The 27,429-nt window shown below is 44.0% G+C and overlaps 1 protein-coding gene and 1 non-coding gene across 2 annotated transcripts in view; one reads left to right on the forward strand and one right to left on the reverse strand.

The window, feature by feature from the left end:
• LOC124550615 (GTP-binding protein Rhes-like) overlaps positions 1 to 27,429 on the forward strand; it is a 475,888-nt gene that overhangs the window by 39,465 nt on the left and 408,994 nt on the right. The gene's annotated exons all lie outside the window — the stretch shown is intronic.
• Trnas-uga lies at positions 2,375 to 2,448 on the reverse strand. Its single transcript has one exon. It is a non-coding gene; the product is annotated as a tRNA-Ser (tRNA).

Here is a 27,429-nt window from a genome sequence, read left to right on the forward strand (position 1 = left end):
CATTTGAATCATTTTTGTTGTTATAAACAGGGTGTATAATAACTGATAGCGAAAAATGACACGATAATAGAAGTGGAAGCCTTCCAGTAAATGCAACACCACACATGTCTCCTTTGTGAGATAATTACAAACATGTGGTTAAGAACTGTCGCCAACTGCAGCATTAAATATTGTGCTACTTAGTAGAAATGTATTTTGTAGATACGGTGGTGCTTGCCTATTCTGTAAAGCTTGTGTTTCCCCTATCATGAGATGAAAAATATCGCACCTGACTGTTATCAGCCCCTGGACCGTGAAGATATGAGGCATACTCCTGTACAGCAGGGAAGTCTATTGACGAGTTAAAATGCTTGATTAATCGAGGAACAGTGGGAGACTATAGACCAGCAGTAGACAGGCAGCTACAATTAACTCAGTTATATTTTTGATAACATGTAGGAATTCGGGGCAGTCTCGCTACAAAAAATGGTAACTTTCCATGTCACAAATTTGGAACACATGGTGATCCACAGATATGTTTTGGGCTGACCCTAAAGTACATGAAAAGACGTAGAAACAATTCAGAAATAATAATAATTGGAGTACAAATTCTGCAGAGCTTTTGAGAGCAATGTCAATACGTAAAATTCTACGACGTTTTGGGCAGTGTTGAAAATGGATTTCCTGAAGGTGTTTTCCTGGTTGATTGAGAGAAACGACCTGAGGATGGCCGTTTGCAACAGCTGCCACAAGGTCGGAGAATTTTACGTATTGACAATGCGGGTACATACCCTGAAGAATATTATTGACAGTGTCATCGGCCGCGGAAGGCTGTGGTTACCTAACTAGTCTAGTTCATAGAGAGAAATCAGAGATGAATCTCCAGAATTTAGAACTAGGAACGAATGTAATGAACAATAAGTGGAGACGTGATGAGCATGCATGAGGGGTAGCAAGACAAAGATTACCGCTCTAACGTTAATGAAACACAGATGCTGATTTCTAGCGGTGCAAATCGTGTATTTTCATCTTAGTCACAGTCAGGTGTGTTATGAAAGTCCAAATGCCATCATCTTGGCTAGAAATGAGCATAATAATGCATGGTCAGTTAGAGGGTGGCGGAGACCAACACATGTACCGCAAAAAAGCGGAAACTAGCGCGCTACTGTCAGTCACTAAGCGACGTATTCTGAGAACTGCTACGAACTGAGACAGGGAGGGTGTTTCTTAGTGGTTTTGTTACCTCGGACACTGCACAACTGGATGCCTCCTCCGACAGAGAAACTGCCGTAGCCAAATTGACTACCGGTTGCGATACAAAATATTTTGCCATAGTTTTCAACAGGAAGGAAATTTATTCTTGTACCAAAATAACAAAATATAATTTCTTGAAAGAATTCGGGAGGTGATCTACGCCCTGGAGCAACTGCCATACCATTCAGCCTAGCTGCCCACTTCCTTGCCAGGACGTTACGCTGCCTGAGAGTGATAAGGGGGGAAACTGTGAACGAAACGCACCTCATTTAAATAGTAAAGTAGCCTCACTGCATATGACTTGGTTTTATATTTCACATTTCTCAATGATATAGACAAAAAGAAAAAAAATTCTGGGGCAAGGAAGCAAAAATATAATTTTCATCTGGAACAGACTGTTGGCATACAGACACGGTCAATTCCACAGATTTTTGCACTCTAGTTGCGACGTAACTGTGACTTATTTAATTTCATAATCGAAAAAATATTGGAAACTCTACTCCTCCAATGTAAAAGGATTTGTCTTTAAAATGGGAATTACGTTGCAGATCAGTAGTTACATCTGCACATGCGCAGGGAGCACTTTCAATTGAAATGACAAATGATCTCGAAAACAGATGTAAGATTGAAACTTCCTGGCAGATTAAAACTGTGTGCCCGACCGAGACTCGAACTCGGGACCTTTGCCTTTCGCGGGCAAGTGCTCTACCAACTTTTTTTTTTTTTTTTTTTTTTTAAATCTCATTTTGTTCGCTTTTGTTCGTTGCATCTGCTCGGGGCGGACGTCGTAAGACATCCGTTTTAAGTTCGTTGTTGATCGATTAGCACAGTTTTTTTATTACAGAGGGCTGCTAACCCTCTGACCGAGCACGCTGAGCTACCGTGCCGGCTGAATCCAACTGAGCTACCGAAGCACGACTCACGCCCGGTACTCACAGCTTTACTTCTGCCAGTATCTCGTCTCCTACCTACCAAACTTTACAGAAGCTCTCCTGCGAACCTTGCAGAACTAGCACTCCTGAAAGAAAGGATATTGCGGAGACATGGCTTAGCCACAGCCTGGGAGATGTTTCCAGAATGAGATTTTCACTCTGCAGCGGAGTGTGCGCTGATATGAAACTTCCTGGCAGATTAAAACTGTATGCCCGACCGAGACTCGAACTCGGGCCTTTGCCTTTCACGGGCAAGTGCTCTACCAACTGAGCTACCGAAGCAAGACTCACGCCCGGTACTCACAGCTTTACTTCTGCCAGTATCTCGTCTCCTACCTTCCAAACTTTACAGAAGCTCTCCTGCGAACCTTGCAGAACTAGCACTCCTGAAAGAAAGGATATTGCGGAGACATGGCTTAGCCACAGCCTGGGAGATGTTTCCAGAATGAGATTTTCACTCTTCAGCGGAGTGTGCGCTGATATGAAACTTCCTGGCAGATTAAAACTGTGTGCCCGACCGAGACTCGAACTCGGGACCTTTGCCTTTCGCGGGCAAGTGCTCTACCACATCTCCCAGGCTGTGGCTAAGCCATGTCTCCGCAATATCCTTTCTTTCAGGAGTGCTAGTTCTGCAAGGTTCGCAGGAGAGCTTCTGTAAAGTTTGGAAGGTAGGAGACGAGATACTGGCAGAAGTAAAGCTGTGAGTACCGGGCGTGAGTCTTTCTTCGGTAGCTCAGTTGGTAGAGCACTTGCCCGCGAAAGGCAAAGGTCCCGAGTTCGAGTCTCGGTCGGGCACACAGTTTTAATCTTCCAGGAAGTTTCATATCAGCGCACACTCCGCTGCAGAGTGAAAATCTCACTCTGGAGATGTAAGATTGGCAGTGTCCTTGAAACGTTTGGAAAACTATCCTTGCAATTCTTTCAAAACCATACTGAATTCTTCGGACCTCACGTTTTCTTTAACGCTAGTGAGCTGACGCATATGGACGGCGTTTCCTATCGGTATTTATAACTTCCACAATGGCGATGAAATGATAATGAAGACAACACAAGACCCAGTCCCTGATCCGAGAAAGTCCCCGACCCAGCCGGGAATCGAACCCGAGCCCCTTAGAACGGCAGTCCGTCACGCTGACCATTCAGATATCGGGACGGACAATAATCCCAACTGTTCAAATATAAAAATACGCTGGACAGTAGTAAGATTTACAGGTACAGATGTTTCATTTAACAGAGTGGGTAAACCTAAATTGTAGTGATAGGAAGGAAATACTGTCACAGACCAAAAGACATAAATTGTAGGATTGAACACTCTCGAAAATGAGAGCAACATTTAAGAGAAGGATGTGATTACGTGCTGGTAAAGTCTTCTTGTTTTCGGAACTAGGTTAATGCTATTCATTTACAAACGTGCAAGGTGTCTTGGTAGTTCATGTTTACCTGTCTATGTCGACTGTCCTTGTGTGTTACAGGAACCTACAGTGCGGAAATCAGTGCTAGTTTCAATTGAGCCACATTCCTAGTAAGACGTTTCTCAGCTTGTTACACCACAGAACAGGGCATAACTATGACGCTATGCTTTACTAGAATGTGGATCATGGCAGTTAAAGTTCTCCGTATGAATCTGTGATACCTCCGAAAATTTTATGAAGTACTATGTAATAACCTTTTAACGCCTCTTATTACACACCTGAACAGCATAATAATTTACAGTGGTCTCGCCACCTGCAGCGCAAAAAGCGCAACTAACAGCGACTTGAGCTACGATTAAAAGAATCAGAAATAACCGCTTTTCTCGCGACACACAGCCAGAGGGAAGTGTTTTTATTCTGAGCTCTGACGGGCTCCAAACGCGGTTTGATAAGTATTTTGTTTCTATTGATACCATTTGGCACCAAAAGACGTATGAAAGTGTCTTAGTAAGAGTAATTCTCACCTGATGGCAAACGATGTAGAAAAACTGCTGAGTGCGATTAAATAGGCAACTTGACAATGAAGAGGTATTACGGTTAATAAACTGAAGACTCAGTAAATGAAGAGAAGTAGGAGCCAGTATAACAAGTTTTTAAGCATATCAGTTGGTGAAGACAAATTAGAAGACTGGTGTTTCAAGTACCTAGGAAGCACTATAACTGTAGACTAGTGAAATAATGCATACAACAGAGATCAATCGGCAGGGGAAACGTCAGCTTTCTTCGACACAAAAGCTCTACTACTACCGTGTAATGACATGAGCTCAGAGTTGGATTAAATCAGAGTCGAATACGCCCTTGCAAAACGTTGTTAAAAGGTAATGATCAGTTAAAACACGAAATGGAGTGCTATAAAGGAACAATGAAATGTAATGGAAAAGTCTTTCCAGAAAAAGTGCTAAACAACTGTGACATGGCTTAAGAACATCACGGGTATAAACTGTGGGTGTAGGTAAAGATTATAATTATTACATACTATGGCGTAACTAGGATAACTGACGGCCAGGGAATTCTTTGCGCCTCTCCGTTCCCCTCCTCATAACCCACGAACATCTCACCTTTATTTTTCGTTCAACGCTCTTCGCTGTCTAGCCTATGTTTACGTTCCTTGAGATCAACACGAAGTAAAAGGAATACTTACACAATCCTGTTTCGTGGGGTACAATTCAAAACGTAGAACTAAACACAGTCCAGAGTCACAGTGCAAACAACCGTAAAGTGATTCATTTTCGTTGCTCCGTTGCCGACTAATGCAACGAACGCTGAATATACTCTGTAAACATTGGTTGCAGTGTCTCGGTTGACATAACGAGAGTGGCTCCATCTAATAGCCGCAAAAATGAAACAAGAACTTGCCCCCCTTCTAACAGCCGTGTACCGCAAGTCTCTAGAGGAACGGAGGGTTCCAAATGATTGGAAAAGAGCACAGATAGTCCCAGTCTTCAAGAAGGGTCGTCGAGCAGATGCACAAAACTATAGACCTATATCTCTGACGTCGATCTCTTGTAGAATTTTAGAACATGTTTTTTGCTCGCGTATCATGTCATTTCTGGAAACCCAGAATCTACTATGTAGGAATCAACATGGATTCCGGAAACAGCGATCGTGTGAGACCCAACTCGCTTTATTTGTTCATGAGACCCAGAAAATATTAGATACAGGCTCCCAGGTAGATGCTATTTTTCTTGACTTCAGGAAGGCGTTCGATACAGTTCCGCACTGTCGCCTGATAAACAAAGTAAGAGCCTACGGAATATCAGACCAGCTGTGTGGCTGGATTGAAGAGTTTTTAGCAAACAGAACACAGCATGTTGTTATCAATGGAGAGACGTCTACAGACGTTAAAGTAACCTCTGACGTGCCACAGGGGAGTGTTATGGGACCATTGCTTTTCACAATATATATAAATGACCTAGTAGATAGTGTCGAAAGTTCCATGCGGCGTTTCGCAGATGATGCTGTAGTATACAGAGAAGTTGCAGCATTAGAAAATTGTAGCGAAATGCAGGAAGATCTGCAGCGGATAGGCACTTGGTGCAGGGAGTGGCAACTGACCCTTAACATAGACAAATGTAATGTATTGCGAATAAATAGAAAGAAGGATCTTTATTGTATGATTATATGATAGCGGAACAAACACTGGTAGCAGTTACTTCTGTAAAATATCTGGGAGTATGCGTGCGGAACGATTTGAAGTGGAATGATCATATAAAATTAATTGTTGGTAAGGCGGGTACCAGGTTGAGATTCATTGGGAGAGTGCTTAGAAAATGTAGTCCATCAATAAAGGAGGTGGCTTACAAAACACTCGTTCGACCTATACTTGAGTATTGCTCATCAGTCTGGGATCCGTACCAGATCGGTCTGACGGAGGAGATAGAGAAGATCCAAAGAAGAGCGGCGCGTTTCATCACAGGGTTATTTGGTAACCGTGATAGCGTTACGGAGATGTTTAATAAACTCAAGTGGCAGACTCTGCAAGAGAGGCGCTCTGCATCGCGGTGTAGCTTGCTCGCCAGGTTTCGAGAGGGTGCGTTTCTGGATGAGGTATCGAATATATTGCTTCCCCCTAGTTATACCTCCCGAGGAGATCACGAATGTAAAATTAGAGAGATTAGAGCGCGCACGGAGGCTTTCAGACAGTCGTTCTTTCCGCGAACCATACGCGACTGGAACAGGAAAGGGAGGTAATGACAGTGGCACGTAAAGTGCCCTCCGCCACACACCGTTGGGTGGCTTGCGGAGTATCAATGTAGATGTAGATGTAGATGTAGTAGGGAAAGGATGGTCTCATGGAGCTTTTGCTCAAGTCCAGTCTTAATAATCTAATGACTTTTGTCCTCAGAACTTTGTCCCTCCCCGTTGTGATCTGCAAGCCATTTCCTTCTTCTTCTTCCGCTTTTTTCACTCTGTCTCTTTTCCTTTCCTTCGACCTGCTTTGTTCTCCAGAAGGTATGGAACACAGCCATACACAGAAAAGCACCGACCATCCTAAAACACAGGCTTCACAGAGTGGGCCATATGGCAAGAGCTACTGTAAACCACCACCATAAGTCGCTCACATATTTTCTAAGTGGAATTATAATCTTTAGCGGGGTCCGTCGAACACGGACATAAGCGGATAACCTGCTCCTCTCAACACGGTACCGCACAGTATCCACAGTACACCAAAACAACATCAGAACTGTGACATCAGTGGCCACCAAGAAAAGCAAAACTAAACGTTCTAGAAGCGGCGTAGTTATCGTTCACTCAATTAAGCACTAGACCAGAGTTAAAGACAGATCAGTGCAAGCGAATATTAAAGTATTACTGCATACCGTCTTCATTGTAAAATTATGTAATGTTATGTTTCTATTAATAAATTATTGAAAGTTGTTGCTAATCTGTGTTGCATCATTTTGGAGTAGACGTTGCATAACCCTATTACGTCCTATGAGGAGACTGCATTACTGCTAAGTGCAAAATCAGCCACTTCATACCAGCAGTTCTTTCCGGTGGTAGGGGGTTTTCTTTCTGCGGCAGGTTTACAAGGGTTGGAAAAAATACGGAAACAGCGCGAGGAATGCATGCTTAAACATAATACTGATGATAGCCAAGACTGCAGGTTCCGCTGTTGTACACGACTACGTAAGGCACCTGTGCAGCGTCTTGAATACTTTGCATGCGTCCGTGGTGATCCGCACAGTTGTTAAGTGCGTAGCTAAGTGAATACGAACGTGGGCAAGTTGTTGGTGCTCATATGGTGTGTGCTTCCGCAACATAGGTAGCCGATGAGTTTGGTGTTTAAAAGGCACTGATCGAAGAGGTATACCGGATACAGCGAAAGCGGACAAACATCAGTCAGGTGAGTCAATACGCGGAAGAAAGCGTGCGTCCAGTGATCGTGACAGACAGCCACGAAGAGCATTGTGACGAAAAATGAGAGGGCCATAGCTGCAAAATTAGCTGCAGAACTGAATGTCACCACCAGAACAAGGCAGAGAGAGCTTCAGGGCGAGCTGTAATTCAAAAACCACTCATCAGTGATGCAAATGCCTCCCAACAAGAAAACACTGTGCCGAAGCCACAAAACCTGAACAATGGAGCAATGGCAGAATTCCTTTGGTCGGAACAGTCTTGTTTCGAACTCTTTGCAACTTATTGCCTAGTTTATGTACCAAGAGTGGAACAAAGCGGGGGTGCGGTGAGGATTCGGGCTGTCATTGGGCGTCGTGGTCACTATGCCGAGGAGGCACCATTTTGATTGATCAGGTTCGTGCTATGACAGAATGTTTTAACGGCTATGGCGCTGCTGTTTTCCAAGCCGAAAGGGCTTCTACTCACAAGTTCGCATCGTCCAGGACTGATTTTATGAGCACAAGGACGAAATGCCAGATCTCTCGCCAGGATAGTTACTAGATCTCAATATTATCGAGCAGTTGTGGTCTACTTTGATGAGAAGCTTGGGTGAACAATTTCCGCCCCATCATCATTACCTGACCTTGTATTGTATGTTAGCCGGGATCCTAGAAACGACAGAGAGGCGTGTTCGAGTAATGGTGGTGTACGCGTGCGTAGAGAACTTGTTTGCGCAGCAATCGCCGACATAGTGTAGCTGAAGCGGAATAAGGGGAACCAGCCCGCATTCGCCGAGGCAGATGGAAAACCGCCTAAAAACCATCCACAGACTGGCCGGCTCACCGGACCTCGACACAAGTCCGCCGGGCGGATTCGTGCCGGGGACCAGGCGCTCCTTCCCCATAAGGAAAGCTGTGAGGTAGACCGCACGGCTAGCCGGGCGGGCTTATCTGACCTTACCATTATTTTGCAGGAAGAATGGTACAAAATTCCCTTGGAAACGATAGAGGACCTGTATTTATCCGTTCCGAGATGACTGGAAGCTACTTTGAATGCCAAAGGGTTTTCTACACCGTACTGGGGATGGTAAGGTGATGTGCTTTTGGTGTTTTCATATTTCTGTCCACTCCCTGTATATTTGACATCTAGAGGGCCTTATTCACGTTTCGTCCATCACACAAAACTGTGACCCCCTCCCCCCTCCCCCTTCCATGGAAATTGGGCGCAGTTCACATGCGCCAGCTGTTCTACACTAATTAAAACGTGTTACAAGTGATAAGTGATGAGTGAGCGTAAACATATTACTAAGATGAGTCAGTGACGTAAAAGTAATCTCCATTGCTTGAAAATTGCTAAGCAAAAAGTCACACTTGCTAAGGAACAACTTCCTACTGCTACCGAACACCCGACCAATGGCAGTAAGAGAAAATGTAGTGGGAGGCATGTGTTAACAGCAGCGAAGCCTATCCCCGAATGCTCCGTATGCATTCGACAGTTAATGCAGTACGGCGACTGACCAAGATTATTGTGGAACCGGTTAGTGCGACATTCCGTGTGGTACGGCAACATGTCTGCAAGACATTATTTGAGTGCTTACGATCATGGACGGGTTGTTGGTGTTGGACGGCTCGAAGTCGGTCACAGTGCCACTACTGTGGCCACAGTAATGCAAGTGTAAAGTCGTGTCATCTCGCTATTAAAAGAGACCGCTGAAGGTGGCAATGCTATGCGGCAGCGTGTTGGTGGCCGTTGACGGACCGCCACACCGCAAGAATATGGATACGTGGTGAAAAAGAATAGACATCTCTCGCTGCATATCTCGCAACCGTCACCGGCATACATACTTCTGCCAGAATCAGTTCGCGGCGATTAAATCAGGCTGGTCTGCATCGCAGGAAGCCTGTTAAATACATACCACTTTAACCACACCATCGTCTAGAAAGTATTCTGCTTCACTGTGGCAAGTCATTCTACCCACTAGTTAGTGGGGAATACGTTACACTCCACAGAATGTTCATGAACGTCATCAGCATGCCCAAGGGGTTAATAGTATGGGCAGGTGTTATGTACAGTCGCCGAACACTGCAGGGAGATTATTCTGGATCGCATCGGTCTGATTAGGGGCGGGGTGGGTCTCGACCTTACACTATGTGATCAAAAGTATCTGGACACCTGGCTGAAAATTACTTACAAGTTCGTGACGCTGGAATTCAATATGATGTTGGCCCACCCTTAGCCTTGATGACAGCTTCCACTTTCACAGGCGTTAGTTCATTCAGGAGTGCTCCACTGAGGAGTGGTATCGATGTCGGTCGGTGAGGCCTGGTACAAAGTCGGCGTTCCAAAAGGTGTCCCATAGGATTCAGGTCAGGACTCTGTGCAGGCCGGTCCATTACAGGGAGGTTACTGTCTTGTAACCATTCCTCCACAGGCCGTTCATTATGCACAGGTGCTCGATCGTGTTGAAAGATGCAATCACCATCCCCGAATTGCTCTTCAACAGTGGGAAGCAAGAAGGTGCTTAAAACACCAATGTAGGCCTGTGCTGTGATGGTGCCAAACAAAACAATAAGGGGTGCAAGCCCCCTGTGTGAAAAACACGACCATACCATAACACCACAGTCTCCGAATTTTACTGTTGTCACTACACACGCTGTCAGATGACGTTCACCGGGCATTCGCCATACCCACACCCTGCCATCTGATCGCTACATCGTGTACCTCGATTCGTCACCTCACACAACATTTTTCCACCGTTCAATCGTCCGATGTTTATGCTCCTTACTCCAAGCGAGGCGCCGGCCGGTGTGGCCGTGCGGTTAAAGGCGCTTCAGTCTGGAACCGCGTGACCGCTGCGGTCGCAGGTTAGAATCCTGCCTTGGGCATGGATGTGTGTGATGTCCTTAGGTTAGTGAGGTTTAATTAGTTCTAAGTTCTAGGCGACTGATGGCCGTAGAAGTTAAGTCGCATAGTGCTCAGAGCCATTTGAACCATCCAAGTGAGGCGTCGTTTGGTATTTACCGGAGTGATGTGTGGCTTATGAGCAGCCGCTCGGCCATGAAATCCAAGTTTTCTCCCATCCCGCCTAACTGTCATAGTACTTGCAATGGATCCTGATGCACTTTGGAATTCCTTTGTGATGGTCCGGATAGATGTCTACCTGTTGCACATTACGACCCTCTTCAACTGTCAGCGATCTCTGTCAGTCAACAGACGAGGTCGACCTGCGCGTTTTAATGCTGTACGTGTCCCTACACGTTTCCACTTCACTATCAGATCGGAAAAAGTGGACATAGGGATGTTTAGGAGTGTGGATGTCTCGCTTACAGACGTATGACACAAGTGACACCCTATGACCTGATCACGTTCGAAGTCCGTGAGATCCGCAGAGCGCTCTATTATGCTCCTTCACAATGTCTAATGACTACTGAGGTCGCTTATTTGGAGTACCTGGCAGTAGGTGGCAGCACAATGCACCTAATATGAAAAACGTATGTTCCTGGTGGTGTCCGGGTACTTTTGATCACATAGTGTATGTTTATGGGCGAGCGTGCCCGCCCACACTGGATCGCTCAGGTGCCGGACACACTGGAAAGCGAAGACATTCTGAATGTATGGATGGCCAGCGTACTCTCCGAAAACATCATGAAGCTTGTCAGGCACACGTGGTTCTCAACAAAAATTTCCTCCCAGAATTATGCAAGAACTGGAAACCGCCTTGAGAGAGGATTGGGACAGTATCCTCAACAGTTTGGTAGTCACCATGAATAACAGGTGCAAAATGTGCACTAGTATCCAAGCAGGGCATATTTTTTACTGAGAGTAAAAATCGATGTTTATGGTGGGTGTTATTTATGTCTGTTAGCCTCGTTTTCCGTGTTGTATAATGTGTACCATTTTTCGTTATACTCGCAAATATACCATTCCACCTCTGTTACAGTGTACTGTGGTCGACATTGCTTTTGACAATTCCTGTCCAATAGAGTCTGTGTTCCTTTAAAATTGTGAAGCAGTTCACTTTTGAAAGGAATTGTTCAAATGTGTGTGAAATCTTATGGGACTTAACTGCTAAGGTCATCAGTCCATAAGCTTACACAGTACTTAACCTAAATTATCCTAAGGACAAACACACACACTCATCCCCGAAGGAGTACTCGAACCTCCGCCAGGACCAGCCACACAGTCCATGACTGCAGCGCCCAAGACCGCTCGGCTAACCCCGCGCGGCTTGAAAGGAATTCTATCCTCGCATTTGTCCATCTTAACGCTAAATCATTTCAGATGACTACAGAATGGTTCCTGCGACAAGGCTACAATCTTATTCTTCTGCCCCCTCAACTGCCCAGAAGAGTGAATGTTTCATCTGTTACAACTTTAATGTTCATGTAATGCCAAACAAAGTCATTTTACCATCCCTGGAAACTTCAATTCTAGCCCGGTGTCACGGTTTCCGGAATCGAGTCCAATAGGTCACAGCTGCGCTACTGTAATGTGTGCCGAACGTTCAATACGGCGCCTGTCACTCAGCGGCCTTTGTGCCTTTGGCGTACGGGACGTCGGCCGTTCCGCAAACTTCAATGACGAGCCCTCCGGCCGTGGCAGAGGCCACGCCCAAGCGCGCGCTCTCGAGGCAGGGTCGCGCGCGGCCGCCTTGACCCCCACGAGCGCGCGCCCAGTGACCCAGATAGCGCCACCCACGCAGCCGCTGCAGCCGGGCTATTTCTGGCAGTCTGCGGCGCGTTTGCGCCTACCGCGCGCGCCGCGTCGGTCGCGCCGGGTACAGAGAGAGCGTTGCCAGGCAACGGGGAGGAACATTGCCGCGCAACCGGCAGGGTTCGCCCGGAGCGCCCGTGGGTGCGCCGATCCGGCGGCGCATGCGCAGAGCGGCGGTCCAGGGCGCGCACGTTCCGGGTCATACATGCGCTCCCGGCCGCCTGTTCAAACTGAATTGTTATTCGCGGGGCGGAAAAGTGTCGAGTAATGTAGTCGCTGCGCGGGGGATGCGTGGGCGGGGGGGATGGAGGGGGGGCGTGCGGTTGGCGACTGTAATATAAACCGGTAGGCTTTCCATCAGACACTCCATTCCAAAATTGCTACGACTCAGCGCTTCGCATAATTGGGTGAAACGTATCGTTCCGGACCAGAAGAGCTACGCTGCATGAAGGGAAAATGAATATACGGGAAGTGAAAGTGATATTGTCCAATAAACACACTGGACAAAAAATTTAGGCACCACCAACAAACATTACTCTAATACCACATATCACCGCCTTTTGCAGCGATAATGACTTCATTTCGGCGAAGAAGAAAATCTACGTGTTTTTTCGGATGATGAATACATTTTGCAGAGCTAACAAAATTGAGAATGTTCATTGCTGCGATTTTCTCATTATTCAAAAAAGTCCCACACTTTTTTAAGAGACTGAAAACGGGCATGGATGTGTGTGATGTCCTTAGGTTAGTTAGGTTTAAGTAGTTCTACGTTCTAGGGCACTGATGACCTCAGAAGTTAAGTCCAATAGTGCTCAGAGCCATTTGAGCCACGGCTGGTGTGCATACTCATCAAAAAGGTATAGAAGAACGGACAACAATTGGTCACCGAGGAAGTTGAAATTTATAGGAACAAGCTCAGCGTTTAGTCGCGAGTAATCCGAACTTTATTGCAGATCGATTTAAACTATACAATAGTCATTAACAGTACTAAAAACAGTAGAAATGACAAAATATCTATGAAGTAACAATGCTTACATCAGTGTCACACAGCTATATAAGGTACCTGTGAAAGACGACATAGCACAAAACACCTAGTGTGGTCACGCTGGCATGAAGTTCAGGCGCGTGTGGATCACAATTTGCAATTTTAATTATAATTAGTCTTGATTACAAAAATGTTTTTCACATGATCGGTTTCGGTTCGTCTAGAACCATCTTCAGATCTGCAATTTCGATTACAGGAGTACCCCGTCCACATGTAACAACCTTCACATGTGAAGGTTGTTGTGTGTGGACGGGTTACTCCTGTAACCGAAATTGCAGATCTAAAGATGGTTCTAGAGGAAACGATAACGGTTATCTGAATAAACATATTTGCAATGAAGACGGATTATAATTAACATTGTATAACTAGTGATTGCGATTTCCCATCAGACATTATGTCTGTTTTTGCAGAGATTACAATTTGAATACAGAAGTACGTATAGCAATCATTACAAAAGCCAGTGGAGCCAAAGTGGTCAAAATCCAGTATAAAACTGAAGCTGTTGCTTGCAAAAAGACTGCAACGGCCTTTCACACATTGTGTGTAATATTGAAATTTTTAAAATACTTAAAATAGATAAAAAATTAAAATTGAAAATATATAACACATAAAATATAGTGTAGTAAAAGTTGTTATACTGTAGGTTTTAATAACAAGTGTTTTGTTTCAAAGCAACTTTTAATGTTTGTCAGATAGCTGATCATTTTTACATCCGTAGGTTGTCAACGCCTTTTGTCGCTCATTTTTTCTGACGTAAATTTTGCTTTCTACGCTCTCCCTTTTTATATTTTTAGTCGTTTCATAATAAACGTAATATGACTGTCTGTAACCTGATGTATGCATACATATGTGTTCCAGCTAAGGAATTTTACACCAGTATATCTTAGCCTTTAATGTTTGTTATGTGTATCGTGTTTTATTATTTATGTTCACCTCAATTTTGCTATGAAGCGAGGCCACCTGGGCGCTATGTCTTTAAATATTTTCTATTCGTATTGTTCACCCATTTTATGGATAACAATTTCAGGAAAATATCACAGTATTATACCCCTACTCTTTGATGTAATAAATACTCGCTGATATGTGTCGTTTATTTAGAATAAAATAACTTGGTCTAACATAATTAATGATATAGAGGGCATGCATGTTCGATATATGCAGTTTTTACTTCAGTATACTTTAGGTGTTAAATATTTTCAGTTTTTATTGTCTTACAGAGTGATGTAATTAATGTACACTGATTTTTGTAATTAATTTACAATAAAATGGTTTGGTGTGATAAAATTAATGCTGTGCCCTCGTAGAATGCATGAATGTTCTGATATGACGCAATGAAAGGCCGTTGCAGGCTTTTTGTTGACGAAAGCTGCAGATTTTTATTAGACTCTGACCACTTTGTTTCCACTGGTTGTATCTTTGGTACGGATTGCTATGCGTATTTCTGCACTCAAATTGTGGTCTATATACGTCTGAATTTCGTGTCAATGTGACCACACCAGGTATTTCACGGTATGTTTACTTTTACACATACCTTGTGTGGATGTGTGACACTGGTCGTAAGCACTGTTACTTTACTCATTTTCTGTCCTTCGTTTTTAGCACTGACGATGACTATTCAATAGTAGAAATCTATCTGCAAGAAAAATCAGACTGTGTGCGACTGATCACTGTTGTTCCTTCGTGAAAATCCGACGGTCGCTGCACAGCGGTATCTTATGGATTCCAACTTAAGTAAAATTCTGATTCGTGTTCAAGTTTTCCTTACTGAGTGGACATGGGTTATGATACGACAAACACCCACGAAACATCACAGAACCACCTCTGGTGTGAATTACATCTTCCAAACACAGAGAGCTAAACAACTCCTTGGGCCATCACCACACTCGACGTCTTCTGTTATTCGAAAATAAGCAAAATTGCGCCTTGTCGAATCACACCACACACTACAGTTTTTGTGTTGTTTGGCCCGATGAGGGCGTGCAGCTTCATGTACCGCTGTTAGCAATGGACTTGTGCTGGATACAGGACTTCAGATATCAATTGACAGCAGATCCCATCGCAGTAATCGTTCGAAAACTGGTTCAGATGGATCTGCATTTACTGACAGTGGTAATTCACGCCGGGTCTGAAACAGATGGTCATGGACAAGGTGCAACACTCGTTCAGTTCCTTTCGGATCCTTCTACGACCACTGCTCTAACGCCTTGTTATCGTGGCTGCGTGTGGTACGGTTTTCCCAGTAGACGGATTGGACAGTGTGCACTGGGAACGGTCAAATTGGGCTACTTTATTCATGGTGTGGTCATCGGCACATTGAAACTCGACTGCTCGTTTGTAGCATTCTGTCACGTTTCCATATCTATTTATTGTCTGTACTGTCATTGTCTAGTACTGTCACACCACTTTTTGCTACTACGTAGGTTAGAAGTGGAGGATCAAACCATCGCCTGATAGCGATGCAAAGCGGTAATTCTGCTCTTCTCAGGGTATGGCTAATATTCTGTCCAGTTAGCCTTCTTAAAAATGTATTCCCTTCATAATGATGATATTTGGGGCTGAAAGTGTTTGGCTGTATCTGTTTAGATAGATAACTGTCAGCGAAGCAATAGGTACGCCAAAAAGCCACCACCAACACGGGAAAAACTCAGATTTACATATCAAATACAGTAGTAATGGAATTCAAGTAATGAGTCCAGAATCCACCGTTCAAATGTTCAACAGTGTGTGAATTCCTAAGGGACCAAACTGTGGAGGTCTTCGGTCCTTAGACTTGCACACTGCTTAAACTAACTTAAATTAACTTGCGCTAAGAACAACAGACACACACATACCCATTCCCGAGTGAGGACTCGAATGTCCGTCTGGAGGGGCCGCGTAATCCGTGACATGGCGCCTCAAACCACGCGGCCACTCCGCGCGACAGAATCCAATAAAATGTAGCTGTCAGAGAAGAAGTCGACGTTTTAACTCGTCCCAAACGTGTCCTCTGGCTTCAGTGAGTGCTGGTCACAGGAAGGCATTCGCTGTCAAATATGTCATACTGTGTGTTAAAGGTTACTCAGTGTGTACGATGTCAGTCGTATTATGTACCTTCGATATGTACTCATATCCTGTAATACGACGTTTGGTTTATAAGACCAGAAATTTGTTTCTTCGACGATGACATGTCAGAGACAGGTCAGATATATTGTAATATTTCAATATGCACTTGAGAATGGCTGTAGAGCTGAGATCATGATTGTGTGAAATAAATAATCTACTGTTAAACGGCGGAAATTTCTTTTAAGAAATATTCACGGATACTTTGTAAAATGGATACTCCAAATCTGGACAATCGCGAACTTCCTTTCAAATTAAAAAAAATTAAAAACAGGTTTCAAATGGAGGCTCTCCTTAGTGTCTTGTTCTGAGTATCTTCCTTCATCTCTTTCTATGTACGTTCATTCATACTGTTGTCCATATTTCCAGTTCCTTTTCTGCCTATTCTTCACATTTCTCCCACTTTTACCTAAATAATTCTGAGTGTGCAGACAACTCTTACACTGAAACTTCCTGGCAGATTAAAACTGTGTGCAAGACCGAAACTCGAACATGGGACCTTTGCCTTTCACGGGCAAGTGCTCTACCATCTTTGTTTTTTTTCCTAACAAAAGAAATAAAACAAAATCATAGCCATCCCTACTTGGCACCGCCACTTGTGTCCCTGCCAAACAAAAATGAACACTTACCTCTTCAGGCGTTGCCTTCCTAACTACCCTAACCACCCCCCATCTAAAATGTGAAGAAACTACAGTATACGAGACTAACGTGTGTGCATCTACCCACAAAAACTCGAGGAAAGGAAGGGGGGAAGGATATTTCTAGTAGGGTGCGGAAGGTACTTTTATTTTTTATTTTTTAATTGTTTTTTTAATTTTTTAAAAGTTTTTATTTTTTATTTATATATATATCAATATGCTAACAGTCATAGTTAATCAAGCCTGGAAAACTGAAACAGAATGAAGACACCATCGAAGATAGTAAACATAAATAACATGAAAATAAAGCTACCACTTCGTACTTAGGCTTCCCAACGGCTGCGCCCACAGATAAAGATTGTTCAATATATGATCGTTTGCAGTTCGTTCTGACCTCATCTTCCAGTGCCTGGAACATTCCAACTACACGGCGGGCTGTGAAAGGCACTCCATAGGTAGTTTGCGAAGCACTGTTGATATCTGGTATGCCCGGAAATAGCATGATTCCTTTCTTGCAAATAGAGCCAGAGGTCAAGTAAATTCTTGTGTCCGTCACTACAGAGGTAATGGACCGCATGTCCGCGTATCCAGGTGACGGAGTTGGTTCGAGTCTTGGGGTAAAATGTCTCATTCGGAAACAATAACGTGCGTGCAGATATATGCCCCGGCCTAACTCGCAAGAGTTAAGCCAGCATCTGCCGCGCTAGGTGCCAACCCGGTTCCGCCTCTCCACAGCTGAGGCGGTGCTCGTCAGAATCTACTGCATTACAACCCACACAATTGGGAGATTCTGCCGTGTGGATGTTGTAGAGACGTTCTTGCGTCACCAGCTTCCCATTAACGACTACGTACCATTGGGAAACAACATCGGAATCAAGCACGGCATCGTGTACAGTCTTCCACACCACGCGCCACCGTACGTCAGGATATTTTGGTTCGACCACATTTAGGGGGCGGCGATGCAGCATGTCATGATATAGGCGTCGAGTTGCGGCCATTCGTGGTGTCGTGAGCGCTGCACTGCAATAACTTTGTTCTAAAGACAAACGTCCTATATAAAAGAGGGGCGCTGGGATGTCCTGTAGTGGCACCGGCGCTCTTAGTGAAGCAGGTCGTAGCGCCGTCAGAAGCAGACTCGTGAGGCTCGTAGGACAACGGCTCAGCAGACATAAATGTGAGCTAACATAGAGGGCAATGGCCCTATCATGGACGTTAACTAGGCCGAGACCACCTTTTTCATTGGGGAGGGTAAGAGATACGTATCTGATCGTCAGTAACATATCAGCGGTGACGAAGTATCCCAGCGCTGCCATCATGCTACGAGCAAAGGGTTTCGGAATGGGTAGCATTTGGGCGACATGCGGTATGCGGGACGCAAGGTATACATTGGCATAATACGCCCGCTGAACGATGTTGAGGGATCGCAAGCGCTGATTTGCAATTCCGGCCCTAATTTGCTTAAGAAGGCGTCGATAATTGCGCGTCGTCGCGCGTCGCATGTCGTTCATGAAATCTAAGCCCAAGCAGCGGACAGTATCACTGAAGCGTAAGGGGGCAATGTGTTCCTGATCCATCTGAGCTACGGGCGTGAGTCGTGCTTTAGGGTTGTAAATAATGAAGGATATTATATTACTGATGACTTAAGTCTCTGTTATGTATAGCGGTCGTGTTTATTAAACTTATGGAAAAATGTTATTAAATTATACACCAGCCCAACAATCTTCGTTAAGGCTGTGTAAATCTAGTATTAGCAATCCAGGGAGTAAATAGTTCACCGGAGGCTATTCATATTGATTTTTTCTCTTCCTTTCTTCTTAGAACGTCAGTCATGATACAGTTCCTCCTTCCACGCAGGTCTCAGAATTTCCGCACCTGGAAATAACCGCACTGATTGGCGGAAAGCAATTAGGAAGTTGGCGAGCAACACTGGGAATGTAGGTCATCTGACGTCTGGACGCAGCGGCGAGCTAAACTCGGCGAGGCAGGAAACGCGCCGAGTGCTCTGAGATTGCTGCGCCCGCTGAGTTGTGCTGAGATTGCCGGCAGAGGCCACTCGCGGGCGAATTAATGTCCCGCGATCAGGCGCGCCCGTCTCGAGGCCACTAATTAACCGCTCCCGCTGCCCGACGCGCTGAACTGTTCTACGTCACGCAATCAGAGCCGAGCCTCGGCACTTCGTAGCTCCGGACGCCCATCACAGAACCACGCACCGGATTAAGCAATTACGCAGCTCCGCATCAGCCTTGAAATTCTACTTTGGTGTGCCCGTAGTCGCCGAAGTAGACGTAAAGTTACCTAAGGTATTTCACATTCGTCTTTAATACTGCTCAACAATGCTTGTTTGCGAGGGGTAGGCAGTATGAAAAAATAAAGCTACATCTTTTTTAATTTTACTTTGTTTTTGCCGGAACGTGTCCTGAAAAATATTGATAACCCTGTGCCACAATACCACTGCTCTCCACCATAAGACCCAAAACAGAACGTCGCAGCCCACTGATAAAGTGAAGTACGGAAGTAAGAAGTTCAACAACCAAGATCGCTAACTACACTGAGGTGCCATTCAACAACCAAGATCGCTAATTACACTGGAGTGACTTTCAACAACCGAAATCGCTAATTACACTGAGGTGACATACAAAAAAGAAGATCGCTAATTACACTGGGGTGACATACAAAAACGAAGATCGCTAATTACACTGAGGAGACATACAACAACCAAGATCGCTAATTACGCTGAGGTGGCATTCAACAACCAAGATCGATAATTACACTTGGGTGACACTGAACAACCAAGATCGCTAATTACACTGGGGTGACTTTCAACAACCAAGATCGCTAATTACACTGAGGTCACATTCAACAACCAAGATCGCTAATTACAATGGGGTGACATTTAACAACCAAGATCGCTAATTACACTGAGGTGACTTACAACAACCATCATCGCTAATTACACTGGGGTGACTTTCAACAACCAAGATCGCTAATTACACTGGGGTGACATTGAAGAAACAAGATCGCTAGTTACACTGGGGTGCCATTGAACAAACAACATCGCTAATTACACTGAGGTGACATTCAACAACCAAGATCGCTAATTACACTGGGGTGACAAAAGTCGTGGCATAGCGATATGCACATATACAGATGGTAGTAGTATGATGAGTACAACGTACAAAAGTTCAGTGCTTTGACGGAGCTAAATTACACTGGGGCGACATTCAACAACCAAGATCGCTAATTACACTGGGGTGACTTTCAACAACCAAGATCGCTAATTACACTGGGGTGACAAAAGTCGTGGCATAGCGATATGCACATATACAGATGGTAGTAGTATGATGAGTACAACGTACAAAAGTTCAGAGCTTTGACGGAGCTAAATTACACTGGGGCGACATTCAACAACCAAGATCGCTAATTACACTGGGGTGACTTTCAACAACCAAGATCGCTAATTACACTGAGGTCACATTCAACAACCAAGATCGCTAATTACAATGGGGTGACATTTAACAACCAAGATCGCTAATTACACTGAGGTGACTTACAACAACCATCATCGCTAATTACACTGGGGTGACTTTCAACAACCAAGATCGCTAATTACACTGGGGTGACATTGAAGAAACAAGATCGCTAGTTACACTGGGGTGCCATTGAACAAACAACATCGCTAATTACACTGAGGTGACATTCAACAACCAAGATCGCTAATTACACTGGGGTGACAAAAGTCGTGGCATAGCGATATGCACATATACAGATGGTAGTAGTATGATGAGTACAACGTACAAAAGTTCAGTGCTTTGACGGAGCTAAATTACACTGGGGCGACATTCAACAACCAAGATCGCTAATTACACTGGGGTGACTTTCAACAACCAAGATCGCTAATTACACTGGGGTGACAAAAGTCGTGGCATAGCGATATGCACATATACAGATGGTAGTAGTATGATGAGTACAACGTACAAAAGTTCAGTGCTTTGACGGAGCTAAATTACACTGGGGCGACATTCAACAACCAAGATCGCTAATTACACTGGGGTGACTTTCAACAACCAAGATCGCTAATTACACTGGGGTGACAAAAGTCGTGGCATAGCGATATGCACATATACAGATGGTAGTAGTATGATGAGTACAACGTACAAAAGTTCAGTGCTTTGACGGAGCTAAATTACACTGGGGCGACATTCAACAACCAAGATCGCTAATTACACTGGGGTGACTTTCAACAACCAAGATCGCTAATTACACTGGGGTGACAAAAGTCGTGGCATAGTGATATGCACATATACAGATGGTAGTAGTATGATGAGTACAACGTACAAAAGTTCAGTGCTTTGACGGAGCTAAATTACACTGGGGCGACATTCAACAACCAAGATCGCTAATTACACTGGGGTGACTTTCAACAACCAAGATCGCTAATTACACTGGGGTGACAAAAGTCGTGGCATAGCGATATGCACATATACAGATGGTAGTAGTATGATGAGTACAACGTACAAAAGTTCAGTGCTTTGACGGAGCTAAATTACACTGGGGCGACATTCAACAACCAAGATCGCTAATTACACTGGGGTGACTTTCAACAACCAAGATCGCTAATTACACTGGGGTGACAAAAGTCGTGGCATAGCGATATGCACATATACAGATGGTAGTAGTATGATGAGTACAACGTACAAAAGTTCAGTGCTTTGACGGAGCTAAATTACACTGGGGCGACATTCAACAACCAAGATCGCTAATTACACTGGGGTGACTTTCAACAACCAAGATCGCTAATTACACTGGGGTGACAAAAGTCGTGGCATAGTGATATGCACATATACAGATGGTAGTAGTATGATGAGTACAACGTACAAAAGTTCAGTGCTTTGACGGAGCTAAATTACACTGGGGCGACATTCAACAACCAAGATCGCTAATTACACTGGGGTGACTTTCAACAACCAAGATCGCTAATTACACTGGGGTGACAAAAGTCGTGGCATAGCGATATGCACATATACAGATGGTAGTAGTATGATGAGTACAACGTACAAAAGTTCAGTGCTTTGACGGAGCTAAATTACACTGGGGCGACATTCAACAACCAAGATCGCTAATTACACTGGGGTGACTTTCAACAACCAAGATCGCTAATTACACTGAGGTCACATTCAACAACCAAGATCGCTAATTACAATGGGGTGACATTTAACAACCAAGATCGCTAATTACACTGAGGTGACTTACAACAACCATCATCGCTAATTACACTGGGGTGACTTTCAACAACCAAGATCGCTAATTACACTGGGGTGACATTGAAGAAACAAGATCGCTAGTTACACTGGGGTGCCATTGAACAAACAACATCGCTAATTACACTGAGGTGACATTCAACAACCAAGATCGCTAATTACACTGGGGTGACAAAAGTCGTGGCATAGCGATATGCACATATACAGATGGTAGTAGTATGATGAGTACAACGTACAAAAGTTCAGTGCTTTGACGGAGCTAAATTACACTGGGGCGACATTCAACAACCAAGATCGCTAATTACACTGGGGTGACTTTCAACAACCAAGATCGCTAATTACACTGGGGTGACAAAAGTCGTGGCATAGCGATATGCACATATACAGATGGTAGTAGTATGATGAGTACAACGTACAAAAGTTCAGTGCTTTGACGGAGCTAAATTACACTGGGGCGACATTCAACAACCAAGATCGCTAATTACACTGGGGTGACTTTCAACAACCAAGATCGCTAATTACACTGGGGTGACAAAAGTCGTGGCATAGTGATATGCACATATACAGATGGTAGTAGTATGATGAGTACAACGTACAAAAGTTCAGTGCTTTGACGGAGCTAAATTACACTGGGGCGACATTCAACAACCAAGATCGCTAATTACACTGGGGTGACTTTCAACAACCAAGATCGCTAATTACACTGGGGTGACAAAAGTCGTGGCATAGCGATATGCACATATACAGATGGTAGTAGTATGATGAGTACAACGTACAAAAGTTCAGTGCTTTGACGGAGCTAAATTACACTGGGGCGACATTCAACAACCAAGATCGCTAATTACACTGGGGTGACTTTCAACAACCAAGATCGCTAATTACACTGAGGTCACATTCAACAACCAAGATCGCTAATTACAATGGGGTGACATTTAACAACCAAGATCGCTAATTACACTGAGGTGACTTACAACAACCATCATCGCTAATTACACTGGGGTGACTTTCAACAACCAAGATCGCTAATTACACTGGGGTGACATTGAAGAAACAAGATCGCTAGTTACACTGGGGTGCCATTGAACAAACAACATCGCTAATTACACTGAGGTGACATTCAACAACCAAGATCGCTAATTACACTGGGGTGACAAAAGTCGTGGCATAGCGATATGCACATATACAGATGGTAGTAGTATGATGAGTACAACGTACAAAAGTTCAGTGCTTTGACGGAGCTAAATTACACTGGGGCGACATTCAACAACCAAGATCGCTAATTACACTGGGGTGACTTTCAACAACCAAGATCGCTAATTACACTGGGGTGACAAAAGTCGTGGCATAGCGATATGCACATATACAGATGGTAGTAGTATGATGAGTACAACGTACAAAAGTTCAGTGCTTTGACGGAGCTAAATTACACTGGGGCGACATTCAACAACCAAGATCGCTAATTACACTGGGGTGACTTTCAACAACCAAGATCGCTAATTACACTGAGGTCACATTCAACAACCAAGATCGCTAATTACAATGGGGTGACATTTAACAACCAAGATCGCTAATTACACTGAGGTGACTTACAACAACCATCATCGCTAATTACACTGGGGTGACTTTCAACAACCAAGATCGCTAATTACACTGGGGTGACATTGAAGAAACAAGATCGCTAGTTACACTGGGGTGCCATTGAACAAACAACATCGCTAATTACACTGAGGTGACATTCAACAACCAAGATCGCTAATTACACTGGGGTGACAAAAGTCGTGGCATAGCGATATGCACATATACAGATGGTAGTAGTATGATGAGTACAACGTACAAAAGTTCAGTGCTTTGACGGAGCTAAATTACACTGGGGCGACATTCAACAACCAAGATCGCTAATTACACTGGGGTGACTTTCAACAACCAAGATCGCTAATTACACTGAGGTCACATTCAACAACCAAGATCGCTAATTACAATGGGGTGACATTTAACAACCAAGATCGCTAATTACACTGAGGTGACTTACAACAACCATCATCGCTAATTACACTGGGGTGACTTTCAACAACCAAGATCGCTAATTACACTGGGGTGACATTGAAGAAACAAGATCGCTAGTTACACTGGGGTGCCATTGAACAAACAACATCGCTAATTACACTGAGGTGACATTCAACAACCAAGATCGCTAATTACACTGGGGTGACAAAAGTCGTGGCATAGCGATATGCACATATACAGATGGTAGTAGTATGATGAGTACAACGTACAAAAGTTCAGTGCTTTGACGGAGCTAAATTACACTGGGGCGACATTCAACAACCAAGATCGCTAATTACACTGGGGTGACTTTCAACAACCAAGATCGCTAATTACACTGAGGTCACATTCAACAACCAAGATCGCTAATTACAATGGGGTGACATTTAACAACCAAGATCGCTAATTACACTGAGGTGACTTACAACAACCATCATCGCTAATTACACTGGGGTGACTTTCAACAACCAAGATCGCTAATTACACTGGGGTGACATTGAAGAAACAAGATCGCTAGTTACACTGGGGTGCCATTGAACAAACAACATCGCTAATTACACTGAGGTGACATTCAACAACCAAGATCGCTAATTACACTGGGGTGACAAAAGTCGTGGCATAGCGATATGCACATATACAGATGGTAGTAGTATGATGAGTACAACGTACAAAAGTTCAGTGCTTTGACGGAGCTAAATTACACTGGGGCGACATTCAACAACCAAGATCGCTAATTACACTGGGGTGACTTTCAACAACCAAGATCGCTAATTACACTGAGGTCACATTCAACAACCAAGATCGCTAATTACAATGGGGTGACATTTAACAACCAAGATCGCTAATTACACTGAGGTGACTTACAACAACCATCATCGCTAATTACACTGGGGTGACTTTCAACAACCAAGATCGCTAATTACACTGGGGTGACATTGAAGAAACAAGATCGCTAGTTACACTGGGGTGCCATTGAACAAACAACATCGCTAATTACACTGAGGTGACATTCAACAACCAAGATCGCTAATTACACTGGGGTGACAAAAGTCGTGGCATAGCGATATGCACATATACAGATGGTAGTAGTATGATGAGTACAACGTACAAAAGTTCAGTGCTTTGACGGAGCTAAATTACACTGGGGCGACATTCAACAACCAAGATCGCTAATTACACTGGGGTGACTTTCAACAACCAAGATCGCTAATTACACTGGGGTGACAAAAGTCGTGGCATAGCGATATGCACATATACAGATGGTAGTAGTATGATGAGTACAACGTACAAAAGTTCAGTGCTTTGACGGAGCTAAATTACACTGGGGCGACATTCAACAACCAAGATCGCTAATTACACTGGGGTGACTTTCAACAACCAAGATCGCTAATTACACTGGGGTGACAAAAGTCGTGGCATAGCGATATGCACATATACAGATGGTAGTAGTATGATGAGTACAACGTACAAAAGTTCAGTGCTTTGACGGAGCTAAATTACACTGGGGCGACATTCAACAACCAAGATCGCTAATTACACTGGGGTGACTTTCAACAACCAAGATCGCTAATTACACTGGGGTGACAAAAGTCGTGGCATAGCGATATGCACATATACAGATGGTAGTAGTATGATGAGTACAACGTACAAAAGTTCAGTGCTTTGACGGAGCTAAATTACACTGGGGCGACATTCAACAACCAAGATCGCTAATTACACTGGGGTGACTTTCAACAACCAAGATCGCTAATTACACTGGGGTGACAAAAGTCGTGGCATAGCGATATGCACATATACAGATGGTAGTAGTATGATGAGTACAACGTACAAAAGTTCAGTGCTTTGACGGAGCTAAATTACACTGGGGCGACATTCAACAACCAAGATCGCTAATTACACTGGGGTGACTTTCAACAACCAAGATCGCTAATTACACTGAGGTCACATTCAACAACCAAGATCGCTAATTACAATGGGGTGACATTTAACAACCAAGATCGCTAATTACACTGAGGTGACTTACAACAACCATCATCGCTAATTACACTGGGGTGACTTTCAACAACCAAGATCGCTAATTACACTGGGGTGACATTGAAGAAACAAGATCGCTAGTTACACTGGGGTGCCATTGAACAAACAACATCGCTAATTACACTGAGGTGACATTCAACAACCAAGATCGCTAATTACACTGGGGTGACAAAAGTCGTGGCATAGCGATATGCACATATACAGATGGTAGTAGTATGATGAGTACAACGTACAAAAGTTCAGTGCTTTGACGGAGCTAAATTACACTGGGGCGACATTCAACAACCAAGATCGCTAATTACACTGGGGTGACTTTCAACAACCAAGATCGCTAATTACACTGGGGTGACAAAAGTCGTGGCATAGCGATATGCACATATACAGATGGTAGTAGTATGATGAGTACAACGTACAAAAGTTCAGTGCGTTGACGGAGCTGTTATTTGCACACAGGTGATTCAAGTAAAAAGGTTTCCACACGACAGAGTAATAACAGTGGAATGGTAGTTGGAGCTAGATGCGTGGGACAATCCATTTTGCAATTCGTTTGAGAAACCAATGTTCCGATATCAGTGTCAAGAGTGTGCCGAGAATACCAAATTTCAGGCTCTAACATTCTGCGTGGTGTCTGTTGTTCTATGTCGTGTCTCCCTACCACTTTCGCGCAACGACGCTCTGAGCGTGTTTTTTAGGGAATTGACTAGTTTGAACCCAGGACCTGTTGCTGGTAAAGAGACGCCAGACCACACATGACATGTAGAAATCAGAAGAGTTCAGTGAGACTAGCGATGATATAACCAAATACTTAATGATTTCAGCGTCAGCTCCACTGCAGTCCCTGTAAAAGAATCTTAATACTAACTAAATTTAGTGGAAGGGGTTCAAGGCTTTCCTATTCTTAGTTAGCTGGTAAAATAACGTCGGAAAAGCAGTTAAGTTTACCATTGGAAATTTTATTCTACTCACAAAACATTGTTTACAAATTGCACTATTGATAAAACGAAATGTTTTAATACAGGATGATAAAAACCAACTGCGTTCAACAAAAATGTGAACGAATATTCCCTGAATGGGTTTCCAAGTTCTACAATGGATCGAAGGATGACCTATGCCATATCACAT

This window comes from Schistocerca americana, chromosome 1 (genome assembly GCF_021461395.2).
Source record: "Schistocerca americana isolate TAMUIC-IGC-003095 chromosome 1, iqSchAmer2.1, whole genome shotgun sequence".
Taxonomy (NCBI): Eukaryota; Metazoa; Arthropoda; class Insecta; order Orthoptera; family Acrididae; genus Schistocerca; species Schistocerca americana.